Source organism: Natator depressus, chromosome 11 (genome assembly GCF_965152275.1).
Source record: "Natator depressus isolate rNatDep1 chromosome 11, rNatDep2.hap1, whole genome shotgun sequence".
In the NCBI taxonomy this organism is placed as follows: Eukaryota; Metazoa; Chordata; order Testudines; family Cheloniidae; genus Natator; species Natator depressus.
The window spans coordinates 55841512-55858864 of NC_134244.1; the positions used below are offsets into that span (position 1 = coordinate 55841512).

Consider the following 17353-nt stretch of genomic DNA (forward strand, 5'->3'; position numbering starts at 1 on the left):
CCAATCCCCAACTAAATTATCCCAGTCAAGCCTGACCTTAAAAACCTCAAAGGAAGGAGATTCTACCACCTCCCTAGGTAACGCATTCCAGTGCTTCACCACCCTCCTAGTGAAAAAGTTTTTCCTAATATCCAACCTAAACCTCCCCCACTGCAACTTGAGACCATTAGTCCACGTTCTGTCATCAGCTACCACTGAGAACAGTCTAGATCTATCCTCTTTGGAACCCCCTTTCAGGTAGTTGAAAGCACCTATCAAATCCCCCCTCATTCTTCTCTTCCGCAGACTAAATAATCCCAGTTCCCTCAGCCTCTCCTCATAAATCATGTGTTCCAATTCCCTAATCATTTTTGTTGCTCTCCGCTGGATGCTTTCCAACTTTTCCACACCCTTCTTGTAGTGTGAGGCCCAAAACTGGACACAGTACTCCAGATGAGGCCTCACCAATGTCGAATAGAGGGGAACGATCACGTCCCTCGATATGCTGGCAATGCCCCTACTTATACATCCCAAAATGCCGTTAGCCTTCTTGACAACAAGGGCACACTGTTGACTCATATTCAGCTTCTCGTCCACTGTAACCCCTAGGTCCTTTTCTGCAGAACTGCTGCCTAGCCATTCGGTCCCTAGTCTGTAGTAGTGCATGGGATTCTTCCGTCCTAAGTGCAGGACTCTGCACTTGTCTTTATTGAACCTCATCAGATTTCTTTTGGCCCAATCCTCTAATTTGTCTAGGTCCCTCTGTATCCTATCCCTACCCTCCAGCATATCTACCACTCCTCCCAGTTTAGTGTCATCTGCAAACTTCCTGAGGGTGCAATCCACAGCATCCTCCAGATCATTAATGAAGATATTGAACAAAACCAGCCCAAGGACCAACCCTTGGGGCACTCCGCTTGATACAGACTGCCAACTAGACATGGAGCCATTGATCACTACCCGTTGAACAATGACTGAAAACTCATGGAGTTTCATGTACCCCTATTCAAGAAAAAGCTTACAAGGGAGACAGGTTGGCTCTGTGTTTGCAGAAATATTAAAAAAGATCGAATTATAGGCTTTAAATAGTTAGGAAATAGAAAACAGAAACCATGGTGGACATGATACTGCATTCCTTCACAAGCAAAATGAAAAAACCATAATGAAAATTTATCGCACACGAAAATCATCGTAAGGTTGAGCAAATAGATGACTGATTGATTGATTGATTGATGATGAGGATGATATGGATGATGGACAATGATAACTACAGGGATGGTAAAACTAAAATATTTTACTTTCCTTTCTAAACAAATTAATTGTACCAGGCAAAGAAGAGCAAAATTTTCCAAGAGATGCCCCAATTTCTGGCGTCTTTTTGATCTCCTGGTTTTAAAAATTTTCTTCCTCGTTTTACTAGCATCCTAGCCATTTTACCCTTTGTTCTGTACCTTTTATTTTCTTCTCATTTTTTTTTTTTACATATGTGATTGCTTTTTACTCTTCCTTAAATTAATATTTTTCTCTGTAATGTGTTCTCCTTCTGTTTGGCTGTATCTTTCCTTTACTGTAATAAGGGAAAGTCATTCTGAGTCACTCTTCACAGCCTATCTAGATCCCTTTCCCACCCCCCCCCCTCCTCTATTTTTCCTCTGTCAATCTGAAACAGATAAGGGGAAAGATATCCAGTGTACAATACAGACACACTCACCCACTTTCCATCTCTCTCTTTTCCATCCCCACTCATAATACAGAGGACGTGGGACAGCTGAATATGAATAGGCAATAGCTACACAGTAGTACTATTTTGTCTAAATCAGGTCCATTTTCTTCTGTTGCTTTCACTCTGAGGTTTGTCCACACCACTGAAAAAAAAGCAAGCCATGTTTTCTATTTGCTGACTCATCTTCTCAGCTCCTTTTTAGTAAATGAAGAACAGCATTAGAATTTACTTCTGGAAACCCTCTCTGGATATTTTAAAATAAGTTTAAAATTACAGTGTCAAAGTTTTGCTCTAAAACCATAAAGATTCCATAAAGCAGGGACAGACAGAGAGATCCTGTCTCCTTCAGTTCTCAGATGACATGAGTTTGATGACTCAGCTCAGATGTTAAACACCAGCTCTCATTACAAAAACACCATATAATTTAGACTGTCTGAAATTTTCTCTTAAGGGAAAAGCATATAGTACAGCATAAATATATACATATTTATTTAAAAACCTATCTATATATAGTGTATTATTGGGGCAGATCATGATTCAGGTAATTCAAGGTAAAATAAGACATCTGCATACAAATGTGCATTTGTAAAGACAGTCTTACTTCCACACATAGACAAGAATACATGCCAAAAGCCCTATTAGTCTAAGGGATGAGGTCTAAGACAGGATCTGAACCTCAGCATCAGAGCTTAGTCTCTTCTATGCCATTATGTTAATGGAGCAGCTCTTTGCAGGCCTGCAATACTCATTCTCAAAACAGGATAAACAATTCATTTTTTCAAATGTGCAGGTTAGAATTAAAACTGGCCTACTGCAAACGTACACCACGCAGCTCTGTTTTTCCCTTTACAAGCTGCCATGTGTACACACAAGAGTTGTACCTCTTAAATTACACCAGTGTAGTTATGGCAATACAATCTCCCTCGCGTGGAAACAGTTATGCCAATATAAAGGTATTCCAACACAGAAAGGAAAAAGTTATATAGGCATACCAGTTATACCAGTATAACTGTGTCCACACTAGGAGTTGTTCTGGCATAACTATTCCAGTAAAAGAAATTACACCCCCAACCAAAATAGTTGTACCAGTACAAAACCTGTGTAGACCAAGCCTAAGGGCTTGTCTACACTTAGAAGTTTTGTTGATGAAACTAACGTAGACACGAAAAAAAATCAACAAAAGCAAAGTCACCAAAGCGAGTCTACATTTGCTCCCTTTGTCATAGAATATCAGGGTTGTCATCTAGTCCAACCCCCTGTTCAAAGCAGGACCAATCCCCAATTTTTGCCCCAGATCCCTAAATGGCCCCCTCAAGGATTGAACTCACAACCCTGGGTTTAGCAGGCCAATGTTCAAACCACTGAGCTATCCCTCCCCCCAACAATAGTGTCCACAAATGTCCACAATGGTGCCCCAAATGTTGACAGCGTGAACAATGTACTGTGGGTATGTATCCCACAATGCCTGGCAACACCATCTGTCGTTAAGTGTTGTGAGAAGGCAGAAACGGAGCGCGGCAAATCCTGGGACGTGCAAAATGTCCCGTCATGCACCGCTTTGTGTCCCAGCCCTCCAATGATTTCTGGCTTCCTTTCACACCGTTCTGGCTTTTCTTTCGTGCCGTTTTTCCAACTGTCAGTCTTTGTAGTGTGCGCCAGCATCTGCAGGGAGAGAGGATGGATCCCACACTTCTCTCCTATGCGCTGTTAACGGTCGTGAGGACGTCACGCATGGCAGCAGAGTTACTCGCAAAGTTACTGACATAGGACGAATTGCAGGCATCCGAGTGTGATATGGACAGCAGCAACTTTTCAGCGCTTTTGGCATTCACAGAGCGGCTGCATATGGTAGACTTGCTTTTTGGCTAGGGAAACAAGCACTGACTGGTGGGATCACATTGTCATGCAGCTGTGGGATGAAGACCAGTGGCTCCAGAACTTTCAGATGCATAAAGCAACCTTCTGGGAGCTGTGTGCTGAGCTGGCCCCTGACCTGCAGCACAAGGACACCAGACAGAGCTGCCCTTTCGGTAGAGAAGTGTGTTGCAAATCGCTGTGTGGAAGCTGGTGAATCCAGACTGCTACCGGTCAGTTGCAAATCAATTTGGAGTAGGAAAGTCCACTGTCAGGGCAGGCACACAGCTCCGCAAGCACCCCAATCATGGTGAGTGTTGGGAGTGGGGGGGAAAGGTGGTTGTGCGTATGGACAAAACGGTCACGGCTTGCAGGGAACTCATTCTAAAATTATCACACACTTTTTTCACAGGTGGCCAACCTGCTGGCTGACATCTCACTCCTGCAGGTAAGCAGGGAAACCAGAGCACAACTCTGCATGCCTGCGGCTTTCACCCCGGTCTACATGCAGCTCAGCTATGTGACGCTTTGGTCCCAGCTCCAGTGATTGCTAAATGGCATGGTACAGTTTCCTACAATGGGGGACCTAACAAAGCAGCAATCCCCTGGAATCTGCGGCAGAGGATTAACAAGTACCTCTTGGAAACTTTCCATAGCCTCTCTCTGGAGGATTCCCTGCAGGTCTCGATGTCCATGGACACCCTACTTGGCCATGAAGATTGGCTACACGGGGCAATGTCCAGCTCAAGTAAAACACTACCTGCCTCCCACTTTTCAATTCCCTATACAAGCTACAGCAACTTCCCCGGCATCTCATCTGCTTCCTACTCCCCGTAGAGAATTCTGGAGTGGAGAAAAGTTCCTGGCTGTCTGCCCCACTGGGAGACCCCACTGGGAGCTCCACATCCTCTTTTAGCTCCACTTCTTCATCCAGAATTTCAGCCTCTGGGTTACCCCCTCTTTCTACTGCCTCTGAAGTATCCACGGGTCTATCGACGATGGAGGTGGGGTCACCACTGAGTACAGCATTCAGCTCCTTATAGAAGCGGCAGGTCTGACCGATGGTTTGCCTCCTGCGCCTTACAGTACGCCGGCCGCAGCTGCTTTATCTTCGCTCTGCATTGCTGCATGTCCCGATCATAGCCCTTTTTGCAAAAGCCTTGTGTCCCGATTCCTACGGGTCACTCGCAGCTGCAACTGAACAGACTCTTCTCCCCATATACTGATCAAATCCAACAGCTCAGCGGTGGTCCAAGCGGGAGTGCGTTTGGTGCGATAGCCAGCCATGCTCACCTGGGAAGCCAGCAAGCAGGAAATGGAATTTAAAATTCCCGGGGCTTGCAAGGGGGAGGGGCGGGTTAGCTGGAAGGCAGTGGAGTTCAAACCGCTGACCAGAGCGGTGGCATGGGAATTGTGGGACACTTTCTGGAGGCCAATAAAATCCAAAAAATAAGGCATGGTGTCTACACTGGCAGTTTGTCGACAATAAAAGGAAGGGGAAAGACAAAAAAAAAAAAAAGTCTCTTGCAAGGGTGGAATTTTTTGTTGCCAAAACTGGGCATTTTTTTTGGACAAAAGTCCCATTGCAGTGTGTATATTATCGCTCTTTTGTCACCAAAAAGCAGTTTTTGGCAACAAAACTTGCCAGTATAGACAAGCCCTAAATGAAGCACATGCCATTGTAACCCAACCACCTAGATTAGTTATATAACTATAGAAACACTGCCTGAAATCTTAATGTTCTTAATAACCCACAGCTCAGAATCAATGTGTGTTATGCATCCCCCTCTTTGTCTGTTCCATGAAGGATGAGAGTCTGTTACGGCTCTCAGACAGCCTGGCTCTTTTGCTCAAGTGTTTTCGGAACTGGAGGGCTCCAGCATATCAGCTGTCACACTCACCAGTTAAATGTGCACAAGCGGCAAGAATAAATTGGAGACAAGCAAATAATATACCCTGACATTCATGAAAAACATCCATTTTATGAATTGAAGTTATGTATGTTTTATAATTATGGTGTTCTGCAGTAGCCTCATTATGCTGGGCACTGTACAAACACATAGCAAGAGATTGTCACTGTAGGACAGGAACTGTGACAGATTAGCCACTGGGCCCACAGGGGCCAGACGCCCCGACCAACTGGAGGGGCCCCCAGTTTCCGTTGCCCAGCAGTTGGGGCGGGGGAAACCTGTGCCCCTGACCCTCTCCTCGGCAAAAGCCCCTGGGTGGGGGAAGCCCTCATGCCAGTGGCCCCAACCCTGTCCCCATCAGAGGAAGCCCCTTGTGCCCCTACCTCATCCCCAGCAACAGCTACAGGGTGGCAAGGGAAGCCCCCATGCCCCATTCTACTCTCCGGCAGAAGCAGCAGGCAGGAGAAGCCCCAGCACCCTAACTCTGGTCCCCTTCAGAAGCCCTGGTGGCTGTGGGGGAGGCTTGTGGGGCAGGCAGAATGAGGGGGACTCTGGGTGGAAGGGGCGGGGTCCCAGGGAAGGGGCAGAAAGGGGCTGGGCTGTGGAAAGGGCTGCAGACAGAAGGGGCGGAGCAGGGGCAGCGCTGCAGGCAGAAGGGGTGGGAACCCCCATCCTCCCCACTTGCTCTGGCCCAGTGCACAGGGAAACCTTAATCCACCTCTGTACAGAAGTTAATATTTGAACAGACAAGACAAACAAATGGTGTAGGGGGGAAAACAGAGTCACAGAGAAGTGAAGTGATCTATGACTGTATGTTGTCACCACGTTTAAGCCTACGTTTCTCTTTAAAGTTTCCCAGTAGAGTGTTCAGTTGGTATCTTGTTTCCTTGCGGTGTCTTTCATATTTCCACCAATAAAGTTCCTTTACTATTAAATGGCTATGTTTGACCCTTCATGCATCTGCTCCACACAGAATCATCATCAACATGCTCTCCCTTGGATAACTCACCCTGTAGCAATGACAAACTCCGTGTAATACACTCTCTCTTTAAAAATCAAACCTCTTGCTACCACAGATTTGATGTACAGTATTCATGACACTGAAAAGCACATTTGTATAGTTGCAGTGAACTCGTTGTGCTGCAGAATTCCCCTGCAAGTACTGATGCTATTGTCCTCAGTTTAGCATTTTGATGCTAGGTCACATAGTCTGTCTCAAAAATATCCATCCCAAGACTGCTATTAAGGGGATGAATAACAGAAAAAGCAACCAGTATGTGAGGGTACTGTGCCACAGGCTGGGAAAGCACAAACTCAGCAAAAAAATGATTATATTGAATGTATGTATCAACAGTTGTATGGTCATATTGACGGATTTTAGGGCTTGAAAGGAGCTTAAGAGAGGCCAGAACAAAAGGATAGCATTCTACTTGCTCGTTAGAAGTAACTCTAGAAGCCTACATATGCTCACTCGTGTCAGGTTTCAGAGTGGTAGCAGTGTTAGTCTGTATCAGCAAAAACAACAATGAGTCCTTGTGGCTCCTTAGAGACTAACAAATTTATTTGGGCATAAGCTTTTGTGGGTTAGAACCCACTTCATCAGATGCATGGAGTGAAAATACAGGAGCAGGTATAAATACATGAAAGTGTGAGGTCAGTCTAACCAGATAAATCAATTAACAGCAGGACACCAAGGGAGGAAAACTAACTTTTGAAGTGGTAAGAGAGTGGTCCATTACAGACAGTTGACAAGAAGGTGTGAGTAACAGTAGGGGGAAATTAGTATTGGGGAAATTAAGTTTAGATTTTGTAATGACCCAACCACTCCAAGCATTTATACCTGCTCCTGTATTTTCACTCCATGCATCTGATGAAATGGGTTCTAACCCACGAAAGCTTATGCCCAAATAAATTTGTTAGTCTCTAAGGTGCCACAAGGACTCCTCGGTCTTTTTACTCACTCATGTAGAATCCTTCTCTGCCTCTTCCATTCTTCCCTTCCAAGGAGCTTAAATCCCAGTGCAGTGCAGATATGAGTAGGAAACAAAGCCACCAGAGAAAAGGAGAGGCCTAGGAAGCAGGATGAAAGACCATGTCCTGGACCTCCTAATTCCTAGAAGCAGCAGGATTTCTCAGTACATGTCAGGATATTTGCTGCCCCTACATTCCCTGCAACTCCCTCCTACTTGTAAAGGGATGGCACCTCTGGAACTCTATGAATGCCAACTCAGAGCTTCCCACATAACTTTTCTACTCCTGTGGCTTTTCCCACAGGAATTGATCAGGAAGACTGATAAATACCACTTTGACGGCAAAAGAGAAGCTCAACATTTGTTTCTCTCCCTCTGGCTAGAAGAAATAAAATGCACAGTCACGAGGAACAGACAGCAGTGGCGCTGAGGCAGGAGTTAGAGACTAGCAAACTGCAGAGAAAGTACTGAGGTATTTAAAAAACAGGAATGGCAGATCCAAAAAGGTGTAGTTTGCTTTTTAAAACAATTACTTTGATTGAATAAAAAACAACAACATTATTTACTACTTACTACCAGAGTCTCTGATTATTCACTGCAGCCTCATTTCTGACTGTGGGTAATCCGCTGTGCCAATGGAGACACTGCTCATGGACAACATCACATCCATGAATGGTAAACAAATTTTATTGCCACTTAAAGGAGGTTGATTTAATTGAAGGCGGAGGCTGCTAGTTTGGGGACACTGCTGTCTTAAGCGGCGAGGGTATCTCACAGCTCCCTGCCACTGCAGGAGGCTGCAGAACCCTGCAGCTCCCAGCCATTAGGGCTGAAGTCACAGATTCGGTGACTTCCGTGACCTCTGTGACTAAATAGTAGCCTTATGTATTGCATATATCACCGATTCATCCTGCAGGTACACTGCATCTACCAAGAAACCAACCCTATACCTGTATTAATATCTGCTGTGGTCTCACACATGAAGAGTTAAAAGGAACAAATTAAATAGGCCTGAGGGTGTTGCTCAACAGGCTTTTTATTTCTCCTGACTATCCCCACAAGGGGTATTTACAAAGACTAACTGGCAATTAGCATGTCTCATTAGTACACTATAGTGAAAGTAAAGAAGGAGAGGTTTTCACCTTGTACAGCAACTAGAGTTCTTCAAAATGGGTGCTCCACTTCAGGTGCCCATGTGCCCCGTGCAGCTTAGATCTAAGATTTTTGGTAGAAATGCCTGTTCAGTCCTCGGATATGCTCCAGACATCCTGCCCCATAATGAGGATATATGAAGCTGCATCGGTAAACTGCCCTTAGCTCCTTCTCTACCACAAAGCCCAGCAAAACAGAGGGGCAGAAGGGTCGGTAGTGGAGGACCCATAGGGATACACATCTCAAAGAAGTCCACTTACAGCACAAGATGAGTAAATTCTCCTCCTTCGAGCAGTGTACATATAGATGCTCCACTTCAGGTGACTCCAGAGCAGCATCCTCAAAAGGAGGCGGCGGTTTCAGAGTCAGTTGGAACCCTGAAGACAAAACTGCATTGCCAACCACAACATCTGACCTGAAAGCATGAACCAAAAGCATAATAATATTTGGAGAAAATATGTACTGAGGACCCGGTCACAGCTATGCAAATTTCAGCAACTAAAACATTTGTCAATAATGCCATAGATATAGAGGCAGGGAAAGACGAAAAGTCGACCTAAGTGAGTGGCTACCAGTCACATGATCTTTGGCTTCTGATCTGCTCTAGGTATATTCTCAAACAAAAGCACTTGATACTGGAAGTGATTCTTGCTGACTGTCAACAAAGAAACTTCTTGTGAGAGGGGTGAACTACAAAATGAAAATATGCCCCCTGACGATGGAAGGACTAACCCTCAGACTAACCCTCAGAATGTAGCAATGGAATCACAACTGAGAAAGTCACCATCCTCAATTTCTGCAATCTCACAAAGGTGCTTAGGAGTCTGAGAAATAAAGTCTGTCTCCAACCCCCATTCCTTTTGGGGACCAGAAAATATTTGGAATAGAATCCCTTCCCCCAGTGCTGGAATAGAGCTGCTTCTACAGCCCCTATAAGTAGAAGAAAAATGACTTCCAGTCTCACCAAATGAACATGAGATGGGTCCCTGAAAGGGGACCGTGAAGGGGTGGTGGGGTAGCAAGGATGGAGGTGAAATGAACGGAACTTGATATTATGTCTCCAAAACCCATTGTCAGATGTAATCTGCTCCCAGACAGGTCGGAAACGGGGAGATGTCTCCAAAGGGAGGAATGTGGGTGGGACGGCAAAGCTGAAGATTTTTGGAGGTGGGGATGCTCTGTACCTTCAACGAACCCATCAAAATTAATGCTTGGACAAAGATGATGGCTGATTGGTGGTACCAGTCATGGTAGGTGGTCTTTTCTTTTGGTATCTTTGCCTCTTGTTAGGTGGCTCAGAAGGCCTAGGGTAAGTAGAGAACTGGACCGAATGAGCTTTCTGTGCCATTTGTGACCGGCTTAATTTTATTTTGTTTGCAAGGATGCATATTCCAAGGGACCTGGCAGTGGACCTGGAATTTTCAAAGCATGAAGAGATTTGTCAGAGGATTCAGAAAGGTTTAAGCCCATTAAAAGGAAGGTCTTCAATGGTATTTTGGCACTCCCTTAGGAGACCCAGACTGCTGTATCCAAGATGCTCTATGCATGGTAGAAATGGAGCAGGGCTACTGTCTTGGGAGACTTGCAACAAGGTTCTTGTTAGGAGTAAGGCTACAATTTAGTCACAGAACTCATGGAATCTGTGACTTCCAAAAACCCCCATGACTTCAGCCCTGCCGGCTGGGAACTGCAGGGTCCCACAGCCTCCTGCAGCAGCAGGGAGCTGTGAGGTACCCCCCGACACCCAAGCTCCCAGCCGCCAATGGCAGAGGGGACCCCCACAGCTCCCAGCCGGCAGTCACAGGGGGATTTCCACAGCTCCTTGCCGCCGCAGGGGGCAGGGAGACTGCAGCTCCCAGCTGCAGGTGGAGGGAGGGTCCTGGAGCTCCCCGGCCACCCAGCATCTGCCCAGCCCCTTCCCATTTTATCATGGATATTTTTAGTAAATGTCAGGGACAGGTCACGGGCAATAAAGAAAAATTCACTGAAGCCTGTGACCTGTCCATGACTTCTACTAAAAATATCCATGACAAAATCTTAGCCTTAGTTAGGAGCTGACCATCAGCTCTGATTGCATTGAACTGGTCACAGATGTTCCACAGGGGGATGTTCAATAAAATTATTGCATTTTTCATAATTGGCGTGGTTGCATTTTACTATTGGGGTTTGGTAATTTGCAACACAAAATTTCAGAGTCACTGAAGAGTAGCTGATCCAATCAAATAGTTTGAGTTGCTTTTGGTACTTATCATAGGGCATAGACGTTGTGTGATGTTGTCTGCCATGCTCATGACCGTCTCCATAACTACAGAACTTAGTGCAGTGTAGGCAACAAAAAGTTTGGATTTTTCGCCAGGACATAATTCTTTTTACCAATTTATTTGCTCATGAATGGTGTGGTGTCAGGATTTTGTCAGACTCTTCTTGGCAGGATCCAGTAAGGTTCTGTTTACTAGTAGAGTCACATGACTAGAAGCTGTTATATGCAAAACGTCCAACAATTTGTGTTGGGACTTCTGGACCTCCTCTAACAGAACCTGCAATGAGTCAGCAATGCATTTCATCAACTCCTGAAACTGTTTAAAATTGTCATCAAGAGAAGGTAGCGGGACATTACCACCTCATCTGGTGACTATGATGAAATAGCCTCTCGCTCCTCAAAAGCCTCCACCTGAAGTTGGGGAGGGAGTGAGAAAGCAGGAGAGGGTCTCCCTCGATGATCCTTGTCAGAGTTTCAGGGTATCTGCACCTATATCCCTATCCCCATTTCCATGTCACAGTGGTCCACTACAGGAGTTCCCAATCCGTCTTTGGGTAGGGACTCTTATCCCACTCCCTTCTGACAAGGGTTTTCAGGCTGCCAAGCTCCCTCCCTTACACTGTGATGCCCCCAGCAAACCAGTCTGCGTAAAGGCCAGTGCCTGTGCTTTTGCCTTCTCTTTGAGGGCTATGAACAGTGTATTGTCAGCTGTTACAAGTTACCACACAGCTCTTTCTAACCAAGCACATTTATTCTTAAGGTAAAAAATTACAGAGAAAAATCAATAAAAGTTCCTAAATGCATGCTAAAAGTTTACCTGAAGTCACCTATCAGTCTTATGGGACCCTAGCAGGCCAAAGGGTTGGGACCCCCTTTGGACAGAAGGTCCTGTCTGTTTGCTGAATTAGAAAGAAGGCCCTCTGTCAGTTCAAGCTCATCCTTTTATACCAAAAACCCTTTCTTTGTCATTGAGTCTCTGGAAAACTCACACTGAACCAGTATATGTAAACTACTCCAAGGGGTGGTACCTCTCTAGATTTGTTTAAGTTGCAGTGACTCACCATATTCACCTCCCTCTCTTTTAGTTCCTGTAGGAACTGTGGTAACCCTCCTCCATGGAGTAACACAGTCATGCATAAACCATTCATATAGATTTAATACAGTGGCGAAAACTGCTAGCGATAGGCAGCCCATGGGTCCCAGTACGGCCACTTAGGTGGACCATACGGTAAAGGAAGGAGGCATCCACTCATTGGTCATGCCAATGAGAAGGGACACAAAACTGTTTCTACCTTGGAATTTCTCTCTCAGGGAAGGTGGTCAGGAAAATGTCCCTTTGATTATAGACAAGAGAAGCCCGCCCCAAAATCAGGGAGTCTGAGGAATCATCCTCAACATAGTCCAAGGGTGGGCAAACAGTGAAGGTAAAGGTGAAGAATCCCAGTTGTTGGGATTGGAGAACTAGGAGACACTGGAAAAAGATAAGGCCAGCCCATCCTGGTACCAATAGTTGCTCAGTACTCTATAAACACCAGACACTCCAGCTTGTCTGAAACAAACAAGTTCCTGGAGTATCTAAATTCCTGTGATACCAGATGTATGTGAGCTGAGACAATACAAGGCTTCGTTGCGGGTAGTGCTGGTCCTGAGAGAGCTGACTGTTTCAGTGGGCCCGATTTAGAAAAATGACACTGGTACTAAGGGTACTAACTGTTTTGGCAGTACATGTTTAAATAGGTGATGATGGTACCAAGGACACTGATGACTTCTGGGGTACCAGTTCAGTTACGGACGCCAAGGAATCTGTAAGTAGTGCCAACCTCCTAGATATAGAGTGCTTGGGGTCTCTGCTAGAGCGACCATGTTAAGATGGTACCTACATCAGTTTTGATATCGATGTATTTCTGACACTGTTTTTTCAAAGAATTGAAAGTCTTGGGAGAGCTCTGAGTAGCAGAGCAATCTGGAGCCTCAATGGTACTCCCCCTGAGGTCTCTGAAGTGGTCAGTTTCTGAAGTGACCAACTTCTCTTTGATGGAGGCTCAAATAGGAGATCTCTAGAACTCCTCTTCTTAGGAGCCTTGTCGGTACCCTCTGCACTCTTCTCCCGTGAAGATCCCAGTGATACAGAGGTTTATCAGGGCACTAAGGATATGTCTACACTACAAAAAACCACCGGAGGTTGATGTACAGAGGGGTTCTCTGGGCCAGTATCCAAGGCTGGTTGCAGGGCTTGCTCTTTCTTTGAAACTTAATTCCCCTTCCCCCCGCACCCGCCCCCCAAGATTTTTTTAAAATGTGCAGTTCTTGTATTTCAAAAGGGTATGTGGATGCCTCCCAAACAGCAGGGGAACTAAGACTGTCCATCGCTAACCAGGATGGATTCCCAGAAAGAAAGAGAGGCAGGGCATGGGAACACTATTCAAAGAAGAAAAAGAAACTGAGATACATAGGTGAAATTCTGACCCCACTGAAGTCAACAGAAGTTTTGCCATTGACTTCAGCTTGTCCATGAGCTTCTAAACACTATATATTATGAACAACACTGACTTCTCAAAGCTCACAAAGAAATGAAAGAATGTGAAATTTTCCTTTCAACTAGGGATAAGGTTTAAATCTCCAGTCCAGGGAGGGGATCAATAAAAGCTAAGTAACATTTGATTCTGGAAACAAAAAATAAAAAAAAGACTAAAATAATTGTAGTTCATGCTCCCTTCTTCGGATAAAACAAGCAAAATCTATTGTTTGAACACAAAGCTGATAAATCTGAAGAGGGAAGCAATTAACCAGCCGCATACTGACTACTATAAAATGCCAATTCTACAGAAAACTGAAGAAATGGTCAAGCAGCCAAAAACAAAATTTTTAAATGATATTTTTAGCAAGGGATGGATTTTACACCAAATTCTTTAACAGAAAAAAAAAAAGAAAGAAAAGCAAAAAGCAGGGCCTTATCTTCACCAACCCATTTTTCCTACCGCTTTCAATACTTTGTGGCTAATATTTAATGAAGTGACATATAATTTCAGAGGCAATTTATTTAAATATTTGTAATCTAAAGCAGAACTCACTTAATTCAGTCACTGTATTAGCAAACTGCTAGTGGAAATTCACATTAGCACCGTGGGGAGATGCAACAACTGTATTCCCTCATGCTTTTGCTATATTAATTTCATCCAATCAGTAATGAGAGATGGAAAGGGGGCTAATCTTTACCAAAACCAGGGAATCATAAAAACATGTTATTACAGGTTGTACATAGCTCTGTTTCCCTTCAATGAAAGTATAGCAGCAATCACACTATGGGCACTGGGGAGAGGGTAGATCACAAAAAAACAATTTTCTCCTGAAATATAAACTGTAGTTCAAACTGGCTTTCACATTTTCAATTAAACGTCTTGAGGCTACCTACTATAGGTGTATCATTTTCCTCACAAGGATATGTTAGCTCAGAATATCATGGGTGCTTGAATAGTATTAAACATGCTCTTTGCATAGTTCAAATGAAAGTATTTTATAAATGATTAACTTCAAGAAACTGAACATTTTATAATCTTTATTAAGAAACGTCAGATATAGATAACTTCTCCCAACCACTCATCTCAGACCACTTGAGTCACGACTGTATCCTTCACAAAAGGGTCATTAATACAAGATGTCTAAATTTATTAGATTGCAACAGCACTGAACCTAAACAGACACAGGACGTTTAGATAGCACTGCTCCATGGAATGCAGACTCTCAGTACTGAACTGCTTGCAGTGCAATTGAAGACATTGTCAGAAAGAGTGAGGACTGCAATTCTATACAATCACATACAATCTCCTACACAAAGCAGACTCAAAAGAGAAAAAGTCAATCCTGCGGCTCCCAAAGAGAAGAAACAGGGACGACAGGGGAGGATAAAGGAAGTTTTCATTGTTTCACACTTTGGCATCAATCTTACCACAGAGGACAAGAGGAGAACAAACAGCAGCGAACAACCATGTGAGAAAAATTAGCAATATCCTAATACATAGGTATTATTACACTATTGCGTGGATGTACTCCATACAAAAACAATGTTAAAAGGATGTTCAGGTTTGAAAGTGAAGGACCCAAAAGGTCAGGAAATGCCAAAGTTAAGGTTGCCTGTGCAACCCCCATTATGCATACTTATTACAATGAAGGATTTTATTTAGGTGACTGCATATGTTGCATTCGCTATCCTGTCCAATTTCCACAATGAATGAGGACCTCCAGAATACAAATTAACAATAGTTAATGAATAGCCATAACAAACCGAAGGTGGTGATACGTAAAGATGGTCAATTATGAATGTATGCTTGTTATTAAATATTTCAGAAGTTACTAGTAAGTAGGGCTAAAAACAGACACGCATCAGCGAATTTCTCTAGCTGTGCAATTCACATTCATTACCACCCTGCTAAGAAACCTTCTTTTAATAACTGACCCATTTCTATCTGGGCTAGAGCTGCACATTTTAATGCTCCAGCATTTGTCCGCAAATCTTCTTTGCGCAAGGGGAAGGGGATTTGAGGCACACAATCTTCAACGCCACAACGGCCAACCACATAGCAACAGTGGAAATGCGTTGCGAACCCTGGCTGCAGCAACTACTACGATCGTTATGCCTCCCTGTGCAGGTGTTTGTAGATGCAGATCTGCATTTCTCCCAGCCCCACACTCTAACCAAAACACACTGTGCACAGTTATGCACAAAGACCCTGTGGAACATAGTCATGACAGAGGTTACAGAGCCCTGAGCTATCTCCTATTGGCCTGCATTCGACCCTCACACAGAGCAAAGCCACACCAGTTCTGCTGAATTGAAGGTCAAGTGCTCCTACAGAACTAGGGTCAACCCTGGGGCAACAGAAAGAGAATCCTTTGAAAGCCACTGTAATTCAATCCCAATATTCATTTTCCACAAAGGCTTGTATTCTGACTTGTCTCTTGAGCACTTTCATCCAACAATGGTGTCACCATTTTTAGACTCTCTCAATATGGAGAGGCAGCAGAGATGATCAAATAGTTTTGCACTACCAAAACAGTGCCTAAATATCACATGTAAACATAATACAATATGCAAATAAAAAAAAGGTTACAGTCTTGGTGCAAAAAATAGAAACAAAAAAATTAAATGTGGTAACTAAAAAGTCTACTTTTTGTGTTGTTGCTTTCTTCGGGATGCTTTCATTAGCACATTTTAGGTGTGTGTGCACACGGGGGAAATCAATAATCAACTCTTTAGTCATAATTTAGGAACCAGAACTGGTACAATACCAGGACAGGAGTGTATGTTTTTTGTTCTCTGTGCAGGATCTAACACAGTGGGGTCCTTGCCCATGACTGGGGCTCCTACATGCTACAATAATACAAACACACACAACAACATTAAGAAGCAGCAATGCTGTTCATCCCCTACACTGTATTCAAGCCATACATCCATTTACCATCCTCTTCTTGTTCTTCTCCAGCCTGAACTTCCATGAAGTTTTCCTGCATGGCCATCTCAAGCTAGAACTCTTTCCATGATCTGGTCCAACACCCATTCACCTTTTCCTTCAAGTACTTCTTTAAAGCACATTTCTTACGACCAGCCTATAAACCCCAGTGCTCCTTCAATGGTGTGTCAACCAACAAAACATTACTAAATTTCCCTTCCCCCAGAATTTTAAACCAACTTCCTAGAACTGACATGACACATACTACACTTCACCACTCAGTTAGCTTTCTGTGCTAAATCCCAATCCTCATCTGTACACTGGTACAATGTCTTTTTAGACTGTAAACTCAGACTGGTAGGAAGTCTATCTTCATATTTGTCTGCGAAACACCTAACACACCAAGTCCTAAGTAAACTAATTAAAAATCACACAAATAATGCTGTCCAGAATATGTGAAAAATCATAATTGTCCCTTTGCCAGAGGGTCAGTTAGAAAGCAGCCACCATTTATGAATAATATTAACTTTAACCACAACACACTATACAGATATTTGTACAACTAAGGAAACGTTAAAATTCTCCATAAGTTATCTGCCTGTGAATCTTTGACTTGATTGTTTAAAACCAAATTTAAAAATATTAATATTTTCACACAATATAAAAGGTGTAAGTTGGGGGTGGGGGTTCAGCAGTACTACTGCCTAGACAGTTATTCCCCATTTTGTAGCTGTGCATTTGATTTCTCCTTCCTAAGTAAACTACTATGTAATTGTCTTTATTGAATTTCATTTTGTTGAATTCAGACCAACTCATCAAGGTCGTTTTGAATTCTAATCCTGTCCTCCAAAGTGCTTGCAAAGTGCAGCTTGGTGTCACCTGCAAATTTTATAAGCATACTCTCCACTCCATTATCCAAGTCATTAATGAAAATATTGACTAGTACCAGACCCAGGACTGACAACTGCGGGACCCCACTAGATACGCCTTCCCAGTTTGACAGTGAACCACTGATATCTACTCTTTGAGTACCGTCATTCAACCAGTTTTGAATCCAC

At 43.8% G+C, this 17353-nt stretch overlaps 1 protein-coding gene and 1 long non-coding RNA gene across 3 annotated transcripts in view; one reads left to right on the forward strand and one right to left on the reverse strand.

The window, feature by feature from the left end:
• HECW2 (HECT, C2 and WW domain containing E3 ubiquitin protein ligase 2) overlaps positions 1–17353 on the reverse strand; it is a 256874-nt gene that overhangs the window by 198026 nt on the left and 41495 nt on the right. Inside the window, exon 1 of one of the 2 annotated variants that reach the window (XM_074967802.1) lies at positions 1691–1965. The exons of the other annotated variant lie outside the window; for it this stretch is intronic. The gene's annotated coding sequence lies outside the window, so the exon portion shown is untranslated. Of the gene's footprint in view, positions 1–1690; positions 1966–17353 lie in introns of those variants that run through there. 2 annotated transcript variants of the gene reach the window in all.
• LOC141996086 (uncharacterized) overlaps positions 1–17353 on the forward strand; it is a 35557-nt gene that overhangs the window by 16137 nt on the left and 2067 nt on the right. The gene's annotated exons all lie outside the window — the stretch shown is intronic.